Source organism: Rutidosis leptorrhynchoides, chromosome 2 (assembly GCF_046630445.1).
Source record: "Rutidosis leptorrhynchoides isolate AG116_Rl617_1_P2 chromosome 2, CSIRO_AGI_Rlap_v1, whole genome shotgun sequence".
Lineage (NCBI taxonomy): Eukaryota > Viridiplantae > Streptophyta > Magnoliopsida > Asterales > Asteraceae > Rutidosis > Rutidosis leptorrhynchoides.
Window position 1 is genome coordinate 143,944,381 of NC_092334.1, and position 20,087 is coordinate 143,964,467.

Below are 20,087 nucleotides of genomic sequence, written 5' to 3' on the forward strand. Positions count from 1 at the left end.
GGCAAATGATATCTCGGGGCAAATAGGACAAGCGTTGGTGCGATACACCCCAACCCTTCTAGAGAAGATAAAGACATTGATTAATGATCAATTAGATGAAAAGTTAAAGACTCTTATGACCAATAATTCTATGTTAAGAGGGGAAGGGGGGAGTGGGGTAAGACAAGAGGAAGTAGAAGGCCCGAGAAAGAAAGATGAGCGCTTTGAGTACAAGAATTTTGCTAATTGTCATCCACCGGAGTTTCACGGTAAGGTTGATCCGATTGTTAGTCAAAGGTGGATCGATGAGTTAGAAGAAACATTCATGTTGTGCGAATGTCCCGAGCACTTAAAAGTAATTTATGTGGCCCACCAAATGAAAGGAAGTGGTTATGAATGGTGGAATTTCATAGTTAAGTCACATGGGTGGGAGGTGGCAACAAGTTTTTCATGGGAAAAGTTTCGTGAGATGTTTATGGATCAATTTGCTCCACCCGCCGAGGTTAGCCGGTTAAAGTCCGAATTCATGAATATTGAGCATGAGAGTAAATCAGTGACCGAGTTTAATGCCGAATTTAATGATAAGTCTCGTTTTTGCCCGGACTTTGTTTCAAGTCCTAAGTTGATGATGGATCACTACCATGAAAAGTTAAACCCCGAAATAAGTGAGTTTATTGATAAGGGCACATATAAGACGTTGGCCGAGATGATGAATAGGGCCCTTGTGAGGGAACACGAACTTAAGAAGAAAGCTGCATTCAAACGAAAGTTAGATCAAGATTCAAAGTCAATTCAAAGTATGAGCCCGAAGAAAGGTAAGTTTAATTCCGAATCCCCGCACAAATCAAAAGGGGGTTTCACGCCGGGAAAGGGCGGTGGTAAAGAAGTGAAGACGTGTAATAGGTGTAGTAAAAATCATACGGGCGAGTGTAAAGCGGGTACTACCAATTGTTATTCATGTGGGAAGCCGGGTCATAGAGCCGCCGAATGTCCCAAGAAGGGAAAATTGTGTTATTATTGTTTTGAAAAGGGTCATTTTCAAGCTGAATGTCCAGAGTATAAGAAAGATTTGGCAAGTGGTAGTGTGAAGAAGGAGGTTAAAACGGAGCCAAAGACAAGTGATAGCCGACCAAGAGCCCGAGCTCATCAGATTACCGCTCACGAGGCGAAGGAATCCCAAAATGTGGCGTCAGGTACCTTTATTGTAAACTCTTTACCTGCGCATGTTTTGTTTGATTCCGGTGCTACGCGGTCATTCATTTCTTTTTCTTTTTGTAAACATTTTGATATAACCCCAAGTATGTTAGAGCATCCTTTAGAGGTTGAGATAGCTGACAATAAAACCGTTATGGTGTATAGTGTTATTAAAGGATGTGAGATTATTTTGGATGATGAGAAGTTTATTATAGATTTAATACCCATGCATATGGGAGAATTTCATGTAACTGTAGGCATGGATTGGCTAGATGACAATGAAGGAATAATACTATGTCGTAAGAAAATTGTGTTAGTTCAATCACCAAGTGGGAAGGTTATTTGGATTTATGGGGAACGGGCTAGATGAGCTATTCCTATATGCACATATGCTAAAGCTAAACGATTTTTTTCCCAGGGGTGTTGTGCGTTTTTGGCACATGTGATAGATGATTCGAAGAAGGTTGTTGGGATAGGTGATGTACCGATAGCTAATGAGTTCCCGGATGTGTTTCCGGATGAATTTCCTGGTGTACCTCCTGAACGAGAAGTAGAGTTTAGAATATAGTTGATTTCCGGAGCCATGCCAATTGCCAAAGCACCTTATCGATTAGCTCCGTCGGAAATGAGGGAAATGATGACTCAACTACAAGATTTGATAGATAAAGGTTTTATACGTCCTAGTAGTTCACCTCGGGGAGCTCCGGTTTTGTTTGTGAAAAAGAAGGATGGAACAATGAGAATGTGTATAGATTATCGTGAATTGAATAAGGTCACTATTAAGAATAAATATCCTTTGCCGAGAATAGATGATTTGTTTGATCAATTACAAGGTGCATGTTTCTTTTCAAAGATAGATCTAAGGTCGGGTTATCATCAATTAAAGGTAAAGGAAGAGGATATCCCTAAAACAGCTTTTCGCACGAGGTATGGTCATTATGAATTCGTGGTTATGCCATTTGGGTTAACTAATGCTCCGACCGCATTTATGGATTTGATGAATAGGGTCTGTCGACCGATGCTCGATAGGTTTGTGATTGTATTCATTGACGATATTTTGGTGTATTCTAAAGGGGAAGAAGAGCATGCGGTGCATTTACGACAAGTATTAGAAACTTTAAGGAAAGAAAAGTTGTTCGCTAAGTTCTCTAAATGCGAGTTTTGGCTTCGTGAAGTACAATATTTAGGACATGTCATTAATAAGAAGGGTATTTGTGTTGATCCGACCAAGATTGAAGCGATAATGAGATGGGAACCGCCTATGAATCCCACCGAAGTTAGGAGTTTTCTAGGTTTAGCGGAGTATTATCGATGGTTTATACAAGATTTTTCTAGAATAGCCACCCCACTCACGAAGTTGACCCGTAAGAATGTACCATGGAGATGGGAAGAAAAGCAAGAACAAGCATTTCAACTCCTTAAGGAGAAACTTGTTCAAGTTCCTATACTAGTTTTACCGAAAGAGAATGAGAATATGACGGTTTATTGCGATGCTTCTAAGAAAGGTTTGGGGTTTGTGCTAATGCAAAATGGGAAAGTCATAGCTTATGCTTCCCGACAATTGAAGGTACATGAAAAACGTTATCCCACCCATGATTTAGAATTAACGGCCGTGGTTTTTGCTTTGAAAATATGGCGTCATTATCTTTATGGTGTTAAGTTATCTATTTATACCGATCATAAAAATTTAAAGTATTTGTTCGATCCAAGAGATTTGAATGATAGACAAAGGAGAGGGCTCGACTTGGTGAAAGATTATGATTGTGAAATTTTGTATCACCCCGGGAAGGCTAATGTGGTGGCGGATACTCTTAGTAGGAAGACGAGTCATCAACCGATTAAGGTAACTAGTTTGGTCATGGTAATATCACCACAAATATTCGATAGTATCCGAGTAGCACAAGATGAAGCATTAACCCCCGAAAACGTGAGGAAAGAAAGGATCCAAGGGCAAGTTAATGATTTTATAGTAGATTCTTGTGGTCTAAGGCTTAGATATGGAAGAATTTAGGTACCTCTACAAAGCGGTGTTAGAAGTGAGCTCCTTGACTTAGCTCACAAATCTAAGTATTCGATTCACCCCGGTGCTACGAAAATATATAGGGATCTAAGGAAAGACTGTTGGTGGCCTGGAATGAAGAGAGATATAGTAAAGTACGTTCATAAATGTCTCACTTGCCTTCAAGTGAAAGTCGATCATCAAATGTCGTATGGTAAGCTACAACCATTAGAGGTACCGGTATGAAAATGGGAGCACATCACGATGGATTTAGTGACTAAGTTGCCTAAGACCCCTCGGCAACACGACGCCATTTGGGTTATTGTTGATAGATTAACTAAGAGTGCGCTATTTTTGGCAATAAGAGAAGCTTCATCGTCGGAATCAATGTCTAAGTTATATATGAAAAAGGTTGTTGCAAGGCATGGAGTGCCGGTTTCCATTATTTCGGACCGTGACACCCGATTTACCTCAGGATATTGGAGAAAGTTGCCTAAGACCCCTCGGCAACACGACGCCATTTGGGTTATTGCTGATAGATTAACTAAGAGTGCGCTATTTTTGGCAATAAGAGAAGCTTCATCGTCGGAAGCAATGTCTAAGTTATATATGAAAAAGGTTGTTGCAAGGCATGGAGTGCCGGTTTCCATTGTTTCGGACCGTGACACCCGATTTTTTTTTTTTTTTTTTTTTTTTTTTTTTTTTTTTTGAAAGGCAAACTCACACACCCACCTAAATCTAACTCGAATATATACACCACGAATTGTCCTAAGCAGGACTCGAACCCTCAACCTCAAGGTTGTAAGGGTGACCTCGATACCGCCAAGCCATTGGCTCTTTGGTCCGTGACACCCGATTTACCTCATGATATTGGAGAAAGTTTCAAGAAGAGATGGGAACCAAGTTGCATGTAAGACCCGCATTTCACCCACAAATGGATGGTCAAAGTGAGCGAACTATCCAAACTCTTGAGGATATGTTAAGGGCGTGCGTCATTGATTTTGGTGGTAGTTGGGATACTCACCTACCTTTAGTTGAATTTTCGTACAATAATAATTATCATTCTACCATCGGAATGGCGCCTTATGAGATGTTGTATGGGAGAAGGTGTAGAACCCCAATATGTTGGGGTGAAGTGGGTCAAAGGGAATTAGGAAACACGGAAGTAGTACAACAAACAATCGAAATGATAGACCAAATTCGTGAAAGAATGAAAGCGGCACAAGATCGACAAAAGTCATATGTGGATAAAAGAAGGAAGCCAATAGAATTTCAAGTGGGTGATAAGGTAATGCTCAAAGTTTCCCCACGGAAGGGTATAATTCGTTTTAGAAAAAGAGGAAAATTGGGTCCAAGATTTGTGGGACCATTTAAGATAGTGACAAAAGTCGGGAAGGTAGCTTATCGTTTGGTCTTGCCCGATGAATTGAGTAATATACATGACACGTTTCACGTATCACAATTGAGAAAGTGTTTGGCGGATGAATCAACATATGTTCCATTGAATGAGATTGAGGTTGATGATAAGTTAAGGTATGCGGAAAAGCCAATAAAGATTTTCGATCAAAAGGTTAAGCAATTAAGAAATAAGTCGGTTGTGTTATTGAAAGTGTTATGGAAATTTAGAAAGGGCTCCGAATGTACGTGGGAACCCGAAGAATGGCTTATGAAGTACTATCCATCGTTGCACCAAGAGTGGTTCGCGAGGACGCGAACAATCCAACAGGGGGAGAGTTGTAACATCCCAATTATTTAAGGTACTATTTTAAGTAATTTAATATGTACATATATATTGTTGGTGCTATTTTGTATTATAAGTGGATAATATTTGAAGTTTGTTAGCTAAGTTGAAAGGGGACTAGTGATGAAAAGTTAATTTAAGGACCTCCCTTAATGTGGTTTTGGTGGAGAGGGTAGAAAGTGCAAATGAGGAAAAGTTAAATCAATTAAAAGAGTAAAATGCTGGAAAATCATTATCAGTTGCAAAAAAAAATACAGAAACTTAGTGTATGCTTGTGTGTGTGTGTGTCGACCCAAACAAGAAGAGAAGAAGAAATCTTCAATTGAAAGGATTTTGTACATGCAAGTGGAAATTAATGAAATCTAGTGTGCTCTAATCATCATAGCAAGTTTTAATTCTTCAATTTCTTCTTCATTGCGCACAATTAGGGTTCTTGAATCCCTAAACACAAGGTATGAACTTTTATATTTAAGTATCACTAGAATTGGGTGTTGTGGATGAATCTCAAGCTTAAAAGTAGTTGTATGTTGAAAATGTGCACACTTGTATGATTATAAACTAATTTGTAATTGATAATGGAAGTAAGTTCATGTATGAACTTGCATTTTGAGTGTATGTTGTGATTATGATGAATTAGATGTTATGTATAGCTTAGAATCAAGTCATGCACACTAGGTGTTTGATGAAATGCCTCAATGAAAATGTTATGAGATTTAGTTAAACTTGTAAAGGAGAAAGTTTATATGTGAATTGTTATTATTGTTGTAAGTAATGATATTTGGATGTATGATAATTTTAAGAATGTTAATAGTTGAAATGGGTTTATGCACTTTTGATGCTTGAAAGAATTACAAGTCATGTTTGTAAGAGAGGAACTAGAAAATTGTGTAATTAAGGAAATGATGTTTGTATGATAATGTTATTATATTGAAAAAGATAAGTTAAACATGTTATGTATATAAGTGTTCATGTGAATGTTGGAGTAAAAAGGAGATTAAGTCAATGTGTAAGTGTATGAAAGTGTTGTAAGCTATTGAAAGTTGTGATTTCGTTGAGTTATGTTATTGATGAAATTAGCTCATGTATAGGTGCTAATCAAGGCATAGGAGCTTCAAGTGATCAAGGAACCTTGTTTAATCAAGGTGAGTTTATAGGGGGTAAATTGGGCGGGTCAAGAGTGGCTTAGTGTTCTCGGATTGCATCCGTGCAAGAGAGCAACGACTAAGTGCACGAGATGAGAAGCTTAGATAGAATTATTAGGTTCACCTAATAATTGTATCTATGGTTGATGATTAGCTTAGGCAAGGTTAATAAGCTTGCTTAGTAACCCTTGTCTATGGCATGACTTAGCTTAGACACTTTGAGTGTCTATGTATGTATGAGAGTAATGTGATCAAGGTAGCTTAGGCATATGTGTATATATATGGTTGTGTTTAGCTTAGACATAATTACTAGGGTTGGCCTTAGTAAGTTATGTCTATGGTAAGTAATGGGTCGGATTCAAAAGTAAGTAAGCAACCATTTGGTTGGAAAGACAAAGTGATGAAATGATTATGCTCAATATTGTATGCTTTATTATTCGCCTATAACTCACTAAGCGTAAAAGCTTACCCCCATGTTGTTTTATGTTTTTATAGGAACGAAAGGACACCGAGAAGGTAAGGAGCCTATTTAAAGATAGCGGAGCTTTGGGTCTTAGTAAGTGGTAATGCAAGTCTCTATGTTGAATCAAGCTCTAATGGTACCGCTTATCAACGCCAAGTCTTTTGAATTTATAAACTATGTTTCTTTTGAAGGAGTGAGACCAAATGTTATGTTTAAGTTATGTAAAAGTGTTGCTTATGATTAAAAGATTTTCGAAGTGTTTAATGATGTATGAAACTGTTTTAATTAAGCTTGTTTATGTATTATGTTGTCAAACTATGTTGGTGATGATGAAATGGTAAAAATGTGTTTTTGTAACATGTTGCAGCTCAGTACCAGCAACCGTGTAAGGTCGCGCCGCGACACTACATGTCGTGCCGCGACATATCAAATGTTTCAAATACAGAAGGGCTGTTAAGCAGGGATAATTTCCTTTTAAATGTCGCGCCGCGACCAAGGCTTGCCGCGCCGCGGCATATCACTTGGTCTGGACAGACACCTGTTTTTTTTTTTTTTTTTTTAAAAGTCTATCGTTTCAAAGCGTTAAAACTAATTAATCCAGAGTTGCAGAAGAGGTCAAGTTAGTTTGTGTTCTTTCATTAGATGTTGGTGCCTGACAATTAGTACATGAATTTTACCTGGTCAATATCAACTTAAAAAACTAGTAAACAATTTAAGCTGCTAAATTTAGGAGGAAAGAACAAATATAGTCTTTGGCTTATCTACTAAATTTAAGCTAAAAACAAGTAGTCTTTAGCTTATCTACTAAATTATATTATATATTATATATTATATACCTATATCTTAAAAACAAAGGAGAAATGAATAGTACTATTCCTTTTTCCATTTTCCATAAACTTAACCCTCAACTTTTATTAAAATACAAATCGCACCCCCACTTTATACTCTTATTAAAATACAAATCGCACCCCCACTTTATACGTATATTTTTTCCCAAAATTCACAAACTTAACCCCTTAACTTTTATTAAAATACAAATCGAACCTCCACTTTACTAACTTTTTTTTTACTAATATTCAATTTTCACAAACTTAACCCCCTAACTTTTATTAAAATGGAAATCGAACTCCCACTTTATACGTATATTTTTTCAAATTTCACAAACTTAACCCCCTAACTTTTATTAAAATACAAATCGAACCCCACTTTACTAACTTTTTTTTTACTAATATTCAATTTTCACAAACTTAACCCCCTAACTTTTATTAAAATAGAAATCGAACTCCCACTTTATACGTATATTTTTTTCAAATTTCACAAACTTAACCCCCTAACTTTTATTAAAATACAAATCGAACCCCCACTTTACTAACTTTTTTTTTAAATAAAACCCGAACGCTAAAAGAAGCAACTTTCACAAAAGGAACAACCCTTCAATATATTATATGTCGAAAAAAATTCTCTTTTACAAAATAGATCAAGACTTTTTTTTTAACTCGCATTCAAAACGGAGCCCCCGGCGCCGAGGGCTCCACAACTATTAATCTATATATCTACAAGGTATTGGAGAAATGAATAGTAACTTTCTAAATCTTCACAAACTCACCCCCAACTTTTTATTTTTTCGTACTTCAGCCACACTCTTTATAATAGTTCACTTTATACCTTTTATAAACTTTCTACACTTTATAATTTAACCATTAAATTTGGTATTGGAGAAATGAATAGTAACTTTCTAAATCTTCACAAACTCACCCCCAACTTTTTATTTTTTCGTACTTCAGCCACACTCTTTATAATAGTTCACTTTATACCTTTTATAAACTTTCTACACTTTATAATTTAACCATTAAATTTCTCATTCATTATAAATCGATCACACTATCTAATAGAACTAGGAGCGTTTTCGTCCTTTCACTTTTTTTATTCCACCCTTTTTTAAAAAAAAGCCCTCATACTTTGTTCAAATATTAAAATCGACCTCTCAAACAGGGGGTAAAGTGTCAAGTACTCATTTTCATAAAAAAATCTTGAACAAACTCCACCCAAATATTCAACGAGCCGTATCTTCTCGCTCACAACGGGTTAAATTTTTCCGACACCATCGTTAAACTCGAAGTAATTTTAGGAACACAATGTCACTAACTATACGCAAAACGGACGCTTTTTAAAAAAACGCTAAATATTTGAGGTACTTTTCATACACGTTGATTTTGCGTTAAATTTTTAAAAGTCGACAATTCCATAGCAAAACGCGGAGATGCACATATATTGTTAATTTAAAATAACATTTAGATCTTTCACGGATTATACCATTTAGTTCGACTCGAGTTGCACTTCAACGACATCATCGTTAGCCACGAAATAATTTTACAAACTAAACGCAATAAATTACATTGAAAATCAAACTCCCGGCGCGAAACGAGGGTTCGAACACTAGTTTAAGCTAAAAACAAGTACAATAAACGGTAAAGATAACGGGTCACAATCAAAATGATATTAAATAATTCAAATGTTACACGCGCTATGTTTCTAATTCATACAAGCTTCAAAAAAGTAATGTTACACATGGTTTATTGGGTGGTAATGTCTGGCAATTGGGTTGGGTTTGAGTTGGGTTTGGGTCGGGTCAAAACATATTTGGGTCCGAACAGCTCAGGTTTTTTGAACTGGTCGAACAGATTGGTCCAAATGGGTTGGGTAGAGACCTGTTTTTTCACATTTTCTAAGAAACCTTGGCTATGTTCGCATTCCGTAATCAAAAATCATATCTCTGACATTCTGTATTAACCTTTATGAAGTTATATACATTTAAATTTTGTATTCACAATTCGTTTACAACTGTAAGTAGCTAAATGATACTGTATATACGTAGATGATAGCTATAGCTATAATCATGGTTGCAAAACTCGGTTTAATTCGGCGATTTCTCGCCGATTTATCGTTTCCAGGAGCTCACCGAGTTCTTGACGGTCAACTCCAACCGCCGGTCAACGGCGGTCAACGGTGGATAACAGTCTGTCAGCAGAAGAAAAGGGTAAGGTCCCGTTTGGCTCGCGGAATTTCAAAGGAATTTGATGGAATTGGAATTGAATTCCTTAGACCGCTCTGTTTGGTTGACATAATTTGAAAGGAATTATATTCCTTGGAATCTTGAGATTCCTTTCCTTCAAGATGTTGATGGATTTGAATTCCTTTCAACATTGAATTTTTCGGGTCGCGACTCTAGAGCGCCTTTTTGGCGCTCAATTTCGAGGCACGTTTTCAGGGAGCTATGCGGCGCGAGGTTTCGGGGCGCGTTTTTAGGGAGCATTTTCGACGCGCGTTTTCGCGGGGCGCCCGGAAACGCGCGTTTTCGCGGGGCGCCCGGCAACGCGCGTTATCGCGGGGCGCCCGGAAACGCGCGTTATCGCGGGCGCCCGAAAACGCGCGTTTTCGCGGGGTGCCCGGAAACACGCGTTTCTGGGGGCCGCCCGGAAACGCGCGTTATCGCGGGCCGCCCGGAAACTCGCGTTATCGCAGCCGCCCGGAAACGCGCGTTATCGCGGGCGCCCGGAAACGCGCGTTTCTGGATCCCCTGCTGAAACACGCATTTTCGCAGGGCGTCCAGAAATGCGGATTTTCGGATCCCCTGCGAAAGAAAAACGCATTTTCGCAGCGCATACGAAACACGCGATCTCGCAGTGCATCCGAAAACGCGCGATCTTGCAACGCGCCCGAAAAGGCTATTTTTCACGGCAGAAAAAGCGTGTTTTCGACACGCGTTCTCAAATCGCGAATCTAAATTTTTTTTTTTTTTTTTGAAAAAGTGAGTCTGGAAATGAACACAAAATTTAGAAACGTAATTCTTTTTATAACTTTTTAATTATTTTATAAAATGAAATTTAATTCCATTCCATGTAAAATAGAACACATTTTTCACATTCCATGGAATTTATCAATTCCAATTCCTTCGGATTCCAATTCCTTCGGATTCCAATTCCTTTGACAGATTCCATTCCATTCAAAAACATTACAAGAGCCAAACGGGCCCTAAGAGAGGAGAAACAAAACGAAAAGGAAAAGAAAGACACCCACGATAAGGATGACCATGTGTTTTAACTTTTAAAAAGACAGAAAAGCACTCCGTAATATAGTAGTATAGCTGTCACTTTGACTTTGAAAAGATAAATACAGTACTTTGAAAAGAGAGAATCTGATTTTAATATCTTTTTCTTTTACTAAATTACAATAACACCCCCCTTATATTATACCAAAATTTTTTAAAATGAACAAACTTGATATATATACAATAACAACGCCTCCAGTTAAAACTACTTATTATATTTAACCAAACTTTATACTATATTTAACATATACATATACATTTATAAAATGTTTATTTTAGCTAATATGTATACATTATATATCTATATATATTAGAAAATATATATTATATTCTAAAAGTCAACGTAAGTCAACATCCGAGTTCTCCCCCGAGTTCTCCTCGAGTCGCCGAGAACTTCTCAAAAACCTCCTGTCGAGTTCTCCCCGAGTCGCCAGTTTTACAACCTTGGCTATATACATAATGAAGTTACAAGAAATGTACTCGTGTAGTAATTCCAACTATCGTTTGAATAAGGTAATATTTGTTTTTTTGGCTGCATTTGATAGTAACAGAAAATCATTTTTGTGTTTTGAAAAAGATAAACAACAAAATCATAATCGAAATATATACTGAATTTACGAACTGTATGTATGCAAATCATAATATCATAACAAACCCTAATTTAATTTCAAACTTAAAATCCCACCTGATGAGAAAATGGAAGAGATGAGCTGATTTTGATTAAATCCATTCGTTAGCACTCCAATCTATAGTGTATTTGGTCAATTTCTCGATCAGTTTTTAATGCTCAATTGAAAGAGAAGAGCTGGCTTTATGTACCAGTTGTAGACCCAATGTACCGTTGTACAATCAATGAGCTGAAGGGAGATCACAGGTTATTTTATATCTTCGATTAACCTGAAAACCGAACCAAATGAGAACCGAAGTTTTTAAATCTGAATTCGGTTTTACTTTTTCGAATTCGGTTTAACCAAAAACCAAACTCAAAACCGAATCCAACTAATAATATATTAAATCATTGATACATATAGATGAAAACCCAATTATAAAATCAAAAGTTGAATTTAAAATCGATTTGCTATGATCATTTTGGTTAAATTCTGATTTTTTGGGTTTGAACCAAAACCGAACCGAGTTGGAATCGGTTCCGTTTTGAAATTAAATTCAGTTTTGCCTCCAAAAAAAACTTTAGGACCAAAGTCACCTTTGCAATCATCCTCGTGGTTTAATGGATGTCACTAAATGACTTACCAAACTCACCTTTTCATCATCAACATTCGATTTACTTTTCTGTGGAAAAAGAATTGTTAATCTCCATAGTAGACAAACTGCAATCATTCTCGTGGTTTAACAGATTCAACACAATTTCAAACACGTAATCAACAACCTATTTCAAATGGGCAGGAATAATCTTCGGGGCTTTGTCAGATTTATTCTTTTCTTTTATCTTGATTTTCTACTCTTTAGATTTAGACAACACAGCAACCGTTCTATCACCTGCCGCTTCCAACTGACAAACCGTTTCAGCTGCTTTCATAAAGACCTTGGGATCTCGAGAAAATACAGGAGTCATCGAATTTAAGAATGTCGGTCAAGGTAAACTTTCAGCATGACGAGTGTCACCCAAGACCTGGCAAATCTCCAGTTCGATCTGTATAGTGTTTGACATCTTATCGAAGATTCTCATACACTACAAATAGCAATGGAATTGGAGATTCGACAGGTCTTGGGTGGCAACTTTTATGCTGAACATTTACCTTAACGGAAATTCTTAAAGTTGATGTCTCTTGTAATTTCTCGAGATCACGAAGTCTTTATGAAGGCAGATGAAGTGGTTGTCAACTGGAAATGGCAGATGATATAACGGTTGTTGTGTTCTCTAAATGTAATGATAAGGAAAACGAAAAAGAAGAAAAAAATAAATCCACTAAAGCTTCAAAGATTATTCCTGCTCATGCTCATCTCAGACAGATTGTTAATTACGAGCTTAAAATTGTGTTGGATTACCATCCATTAAGCCACAAGGATGATTGCAGCGAGTCTGCTATGGAGGTTGCTATGGAGGTTGACGATTCCGCTTCCAAAAAGGGTAAAGAAAAGGTTGATGATGCAAAGGTGACGTTAGTCCTAAATTTACTTAGTGACATCCTTAAAATGTATGTAAATGTTGTCAAGGCCATTCTAGAACATCATTTTTCACCAAAGTTTTCAGTTCTCGGGATCCGACCTCCCAGATGCTTATCTCACCAACATTAGTTCCAACTGAATGACATCATGCAAACGAACCAATGTTAATTGTAAACATTTCATATCTCGTTTTCAAAATGTTACAAAAAAACAGCACAAGTGATCACTTGCATTCATGTATATCCTAGAGCGTAGGATTGTTCAATATTTGGTTTCAAACCGATTCACCTGAAAACCGAACCAAATGAAAACCGAAGTTTTCAAATCTGAATTCGGTTTTACTTTTTCGAATTCAGTTTAATCAAAAACCAAATTCAAAACCGAATCCAATCAATAATATATTAAATCATTAATACATATAGAGGGAAAAAAATTAAATCAAAAGTGGAATTTAAAATCGATTTGCTATGATTATTATGGTTAAATTCTGATATTTTGGGTTTGAACTGAAACCGAACGAGTTCGAATTCGGTTGGGTTTTGGTTTAGGTTTTGAAATAAAATTCAGTTTCGGTTTTTGGTTTTGTCTCTAAAAAATTTCTAAACCGAAGTCTGCACACCCCTACTATAGTGATAAAAAAGTTTAGTGATAGCTGAAGCAAGCACCAACCTGCAACCGGAGTCTGCACAAGGCCAGGAGGTCTCGCGGCAACATCGGCATGAAGCTACCATCCACCCAGCTATTGCACCAACAGGAGAAACAATAGGCTAAAATGGCTGTATAAGAAGGACTATAACAGCTAACACAATAACAAAAACAAAAATAAATATTCATCTTACTACCCAAACAAAACAAACATTCATCTTACTAACTCAACTGCCCACATTTCACAATTAACACAACAGTTAACCATAAATATCATAACTTTTCACTTAAAATCAACACAAATTCAAGGCAAAGCTCAGTATAATAACTTGATATACGGATCGAACTACACAGAAATAAATCAGAACAAAAGATGAAAAAAAACAAATTCATCAAAAATCCTACTTGTGAAGCCAAAAAAGTTCAAAATTAGGGTTTGTTAGCAAACAGCAACTTCCGTATTTCTACAACCAGAACACGTCCTGTGCTTTCTACTCTTTTTTCTCTCACACACACTACGGAGCAATATGTTTATTTCTCTCACTAGAATCTCGTCTCTCTCTTTTTTTATACAGGTGGATGTGTTTTTGACCATTTCTCACTATACTTAATTTTTTCTTTTCAAAAAACGAATGCTCGTATGGAAACGATATCATTTTCAAAAGAAAAACGACATCAACAAGGAGTACAAAAAATAGGGGGGAAATGGGGAAGCTCGTATCTAGAAAGCAACTATCTAAACGAAACTATCTATATACACGAGTTTCCTTAACAACCCGAAAAAACATAGAGACAAACAAACCAAAGAAAACCGACTACAACACGAAAAGCGGAATCACACCAAACTAACTATCAAAACAAACCCCGACCTCACAATCACGAGTCTCTTGATCACTCGGGGTGTGATTAAGTGACGGGATTGTGACAGAGTAAGTTTTATTTACTTTTTCATATGCTGTAGACATATTAATATTAATATTAATAAACAAGATTATCTAACTTGCGCTTTTATGATAGAAATCAATACGAGTATAACTTAATGAAACTAGAGTCTGAAAATAATGTAAATTTACATGTAGGTTTACATTCCTCTTAACTTCCATGTAGATTATTAGATGACAAAACTTAAAGATGCTCCCCGTGGTATGTCATAAACATCAAGTTTCGTTCTTAAACTTTTTTTAATCATAGATAGTTCTATGGTTTGCACTTTTTTAGAATATTCTCTGTCACTAACAACAACAACAAAACTCAATCACACGTGTGTGAGGTATGGGGATGTAAGACGTAGACAATCTTTCCTCTATCCTTGAATAAAGAGAAGTCATTTCTCCACCCCAAGTGAAATACTCCAAGAGTAGAGAAAGTCTTCTCTCTCTCTGTTCGACTCTGTCACTAACAAACAACGTTAATTATTTCTATTAAATCCAAACATGTGCCGAACATTTGAGGGTATTTTTGTCTTATTACCTTTCCATTCTCTTTTCATCTTCATCTTCATCATCATGTTCATCTTATACCAGAAAACTCCATTCAAAACCTAATAAAAACTCTAAAATTAAACCCTGAAATACTAAAAAAAAATCATCTTCAAAAAAATCAAATTACTCGATTAAAACCCTGATAAAACCTAGTAAAATTAAAATCAAATACTCCTTACTTCACATATTTGTAGTCCACTACTTTCTTTTTTGCTATCCCAAATTAATTGTAATTTTCCATAAAAAAGATAAAAACAATGAGGTTTTACGCTCTTACTTTATACATGTAAAATAAGATATTGTAATAAAAGGTAAAACTGAAAAGTTAACAACAAAACATGTAACAATCACTTTTGTTTTTGCTAAAATAACGATTAGTATTAAATTAGAATACATTCGTCAATAAATGAACATTGTTTCGGTTAATAGTCACTTTTTTCATGATTTTTGTTTGCGGACAATTAGTTTGAGAGTGGCCGGACAAACATTGACTAAATTGATTTTATTCGCATGAGATGGCTTCGGGATAATCGAAATGTCAACATCCTCATTTTGTCTATTCACAACTTTCTTTTAATTGCTGACAGTTGTCCCTATCGGTGTACAACCCCACGAAATTAAATTAAAATATTCTTATATTTAGCTTTCTTTTTTCTTGACAAAATAAAAAAGTAGTTCTCACTCATTTTTTTCATACTTTATTTAGACTCCTAGATCCGAGGGGACAATCATTCAAATTCACATTAAGAAGATCTTGACCCTTTCTCTTTTTCTTTGTTGATTCCTACGGTAAGACCAATTGTAACGGTAGAGTGTGTGCGTTCGTGGTGAGTTTTTCTTTTTTTATTTCGCACTTTTTAGATGACTAGGCAGTGTGGAATTTTGATAGAGAGTAATGGTGATTTGGGTTTTTGGTGTGGGTAAAGAGTGTTGTGATGATGTATTAAAATATAATTGATAAAATAATAAAAAAAAGTTATAAAATAATATTTTAAGAATAATATAAAATTAATAAATATAAAGTCACAGACCTAGTTTTTCCGTGAGAAATCAATCCACGCTCGATATATAGATAAAAGCAACGACCCACTACTTAAAAAATTGGTATTGGATTCTTGTCATGTCATGTCATCAACCCACTACGTGGGTGATGACCCGTCACAACTGGTCTAATACAGTAGATCTTATACTCAGAGTAAATGTTCGTTATAACCCTCACGTGGGATCAAAACCCACTTCATCACATAAAAATGGAGGTAATTCTCACACAACAATTTTTAATTCATACACACTTTTATATCATAAATTCACAATTATACCCCTGGATTAATCTAGAGAGTTGAACTTATATTATTATTTTAAGTATAAGTAAGGGTATAATTATAACTTATGTATTTATGGATAAAAAATGATGTGTGAAGATCACATTCCCATCTAAAAAAAGCTTGGTGGCTATAATTAGTGATATCTCTCTGTTCTCAACCTCCAATATGCTAGAATGGATTTGCTGAATTTGTATGTGTGATTTGTTTCTTTTGTTGATGTTCTTTACCGACTGCTTCATCTCCTTGACTGTTCGCCTCCACTTTTTATTAAAAATTAGTAATCGATACCTGAAGCTAAAAGTTAGAATTGGGCACCATTTGTTGTTGGCATTCTGTTATTACTCTTTTACGTCGGTCTATTGTGGTATCGTAAGAAAGCTTAGGCAATAAGGTAATTGACTCGATACTGATGTTAACTTATCATCTTAAGTTTTTACGCGATTCTAAACGGCCAGCATTCTTCCTTGGCCAAATTGAATCGAAGTCAACGTCCTCAGAAGACTACCAGGTAAACAATGTAACCATTACACAAATGACAGCTCGATAGGATAACATTGTATAGTGTTAACACACTCAAGGGCGGATGGGCCTTAGGCCCAGTGGTTTGATGAATTTCCTTCGTTAGAGTATATTGTAAACGTATATAAAGTTTATTGCTTGTGTTGTTATTTATTTAAAGATCAATATGGACAACAAGGTGGAGGTGATGCATTTATATCTTCTGGATTTGATAGTTGGTAGGGCTGAGCAGAAAATCGAATTAACCGAACCATAACCGTTTTAACCGTTAAAATCGAAACGAATTAACCAAACCGAACACATAACCACGGTTATGGTTAATGTTTTTGGATTAACCGAATTTTGTGGGGCGGTTATGAAAATATAGATTATCCACCCCGATTTAACCGCACCGCACCATTATATATATATATATATATATATATTCTATCTTTATAATTAATATTTAACGGTATATATAAAATAAAATTTTGAATAACAGTCAAATATTAAAATTGTGAGAAGAATCAGACTTATACATTGTTATGAATTGTATCACCTCGTAAGTCTTTATATTCGAAAATTAAAAAGAAAGATTTTCCTCTCGTCGACGGACCTTAAAGAATATGACTGCCCAATTCAGATACGGATTTCATTAGAGTATGTTTACAACATCATTAACGTTTACTTTGTTATGTCGTAACGATATATTATATCATAAGAGATGTATGCATATATAATACAATAGTATTTAAATCATGATTTGGTTCAATTTAACTTGAATGTTTGGCGTTTTCCATCTACGTGAACATTTAGTTTATTTGGGATATACGACTTTTAATGATATAATTCGTTATTTAGTGTCATCAAAACGGTATATATCGTTATTCATTGTCCAAACTCATTAATTTTTATTTGTTGTGAATGGTTAACTGAATTAACCATTTTATATCTACACATTAACCATATTAACGGAATTAACCAAACCGCTTTTAACCGAACCGAACGGTTAAGAATGTTAATTAAATAAAGTTTCGGTTATGGGGGTGGGAGTTGTCAATAACCGCCCCCAACCGCCCCATGCTCACCCCTAATAGTTGGGTTAAAAAGAATAGACTTGCAACTCATGTGGGTGATATTACTAGTTTTCACCACAAGGCACTCCAAAAATGCGAAGACTTAATGAAACCAAAGCAATATATTGCTGTTGTTTTTCATAGAAAAAGTGAACGTGACAATGAAGAATATCGAATTTGTAACAACCCCAATTCCGTTTACCAAAAACGAAGCACATTTTTTTTATATAAATAAGTTAGGTCCCAATATCCCGTTAATAATACATAACATTTTCAACTCTGTTTTAACCGAAAACATAATATCGTAATGTTACGTTTAACAACTTAATATAACCCTTGGTACACAAATGACACATTACAAAATTATTTGTAACAATGACCCAATCACACAAAACACGGGTTAATACTCGATAACCCAACCCAATACCAAGAGCATAATCCCGGAGACTACCAAATCCCCAATCCGCTTCCAAATCTCCGAAAGCTACCCCATCGAGCCCAAGCGCTCCTACAAATCTAGTCTAACGACTAGCTAGCCTTACAATCACAATACCTGTAAAAAGGTAAACAACGAGAGGGGTAAGCTAACGCTTAGTGAATGCAATAATTATACATATACATATATAATCTACTTACTTGCAATCACTTACACAATACCGCATACAAGCTAGCAATTCAACAACCATGCAAACATCATGCATAAACTAATATCCGCAATTCAAAATAAGCTAGCAACACCAATAGCATATAGTTCACAATTTAATATGCTAATACAAAATTCACACAACCATGGTTAACCAATCATACAAAGGAATGGTACTCGAATTTCCCATCGGTGTTCATAACAACCGTTATTGTACAACAACATATATCACTAACCCTAGGGCGGAACGACAACACATATCCGTTCATAACCACCGTTAGTGTACAACGACACATATCACTAACTCGTGGGTAGTAAGGACAACACATATCCGTTCATAAAAACTGTTAGTGTACAACGACATATATTGTAGTGACCCGAACTTTTCCATGTTTATATATATTAAATGAAATTGATATTTACATGATTAAGTGTTTCCAACATGTTAAGCAATCAAACTTGTTAAAATTTGATTAATTGAAATAGGTTTCATATAGACAATTGACCACCCAAGTTGACCGGTGATTCACGAACGCTAAAACTTGTAAAAACTATATATATGATTATATATATAATTAACATGATATTATGATAAGTAAGTATCTCATTAGGTATTTTAACAATGAGTTATATACATAAAATTGTGTTTATTGAATTAAGAAACTCGAAACGATATATATAACGATTATCGTTATAACAACGTCTTACTAATTACATATGAATCATATTAAGATATTGTTACACTATGTTTAATCATGATAAATGATAAGTAAACATGTTATTATGTATATTAACAATGAACTACATATGTAAAAACAAGACTACTAACTTAAGGATTTCGAAACGAGACATATATGTAACGATTATTGTTGTAACGACATTTAAATGTATATATATCATATTAAGATATATTAATATGTCATAATATCATGATAATATAATAATTTAACATCTCATTAGATATAATAAACATTGGGTTAACAACATTTAACAAGATCGTTAACTTAAAGGTTTCAAATCAACATTTACATGTAACGACTAACGATGACTTAACAACTCAGTTAAAATGTATATACATGTAGTGTTTTATTATGTATTCATACACTTTTGAAAGACTTCAAGACACTTATTAAAATACTTCTACTTAACAAAAATACTTACAATTACATCCTCGTTCAGTTTCATCAACAATTCTACTCGTATGCACCCGTATTCGTACTCGTACAATACACAGCTTTTAGATGTATGTACTATTGGTATATATACTCCAATGATTAGCTCTTAGCAGCCCATGTGAGTCACCTAACACATGTGGGAACCATCATTTGGCAACTAGCATGAAATATCTCATAAAATTACAAAAATATTAGTAATCATTCATGACTTATTTACATGAAAACAAAATTACATATCCTTTATATCTAATCCATATACCAACGACCAAAAACACCTAAAAACACTTTCATTCTTCAATTTTCTTCATCTAATTGATCTCTCTCAAGTTCCATCTTCAAGTTCTAAGTGTTCTTCATAAATTCTACAAGTTCTAGTTTCATAAAATCAAGAATACTTCCAAGTTTACTAGCTCACTTCCAATCTTGTAAAGTGATCATCTAACCTTAATAAATCCTTGTTGATTACAGTAAGATATCATTCCAAATCAAGG

At 35.3% G+C, this 20,087-nt stretch overlaps 1 long non-coding RNA gene across 2 annotated transcripts; it reads right to left on the reverse strand.

The window, feature by feature from the left end:
- Nucleotides 1-10,761: 10,761 nt before the first annotated feature.
- LOC139891461 (uncharacterized) lies at nt 10,762-13,923 on the reverse strand. Of its 2 annotated transcripts, none has more exons than XR_011773660.1 (3): nt 13,423-13,923; nt 11,312-12,888; nt 10,762-11,158 (listed from the first exon to the last, which is right to left on the reverse strand). It is a non-coding gene; the product is annotated as an uncharacterized lncRNA (long non-coding RNA). The 2 variants fall into 2 exon arrangements; XR_011773662.1 differs by having other exon boundaries at nt 11,312-13,492; nt 13,804-13,910.
- Nucleotides 13,924-20,087: the final 6,164 nt, after the last annotated feature.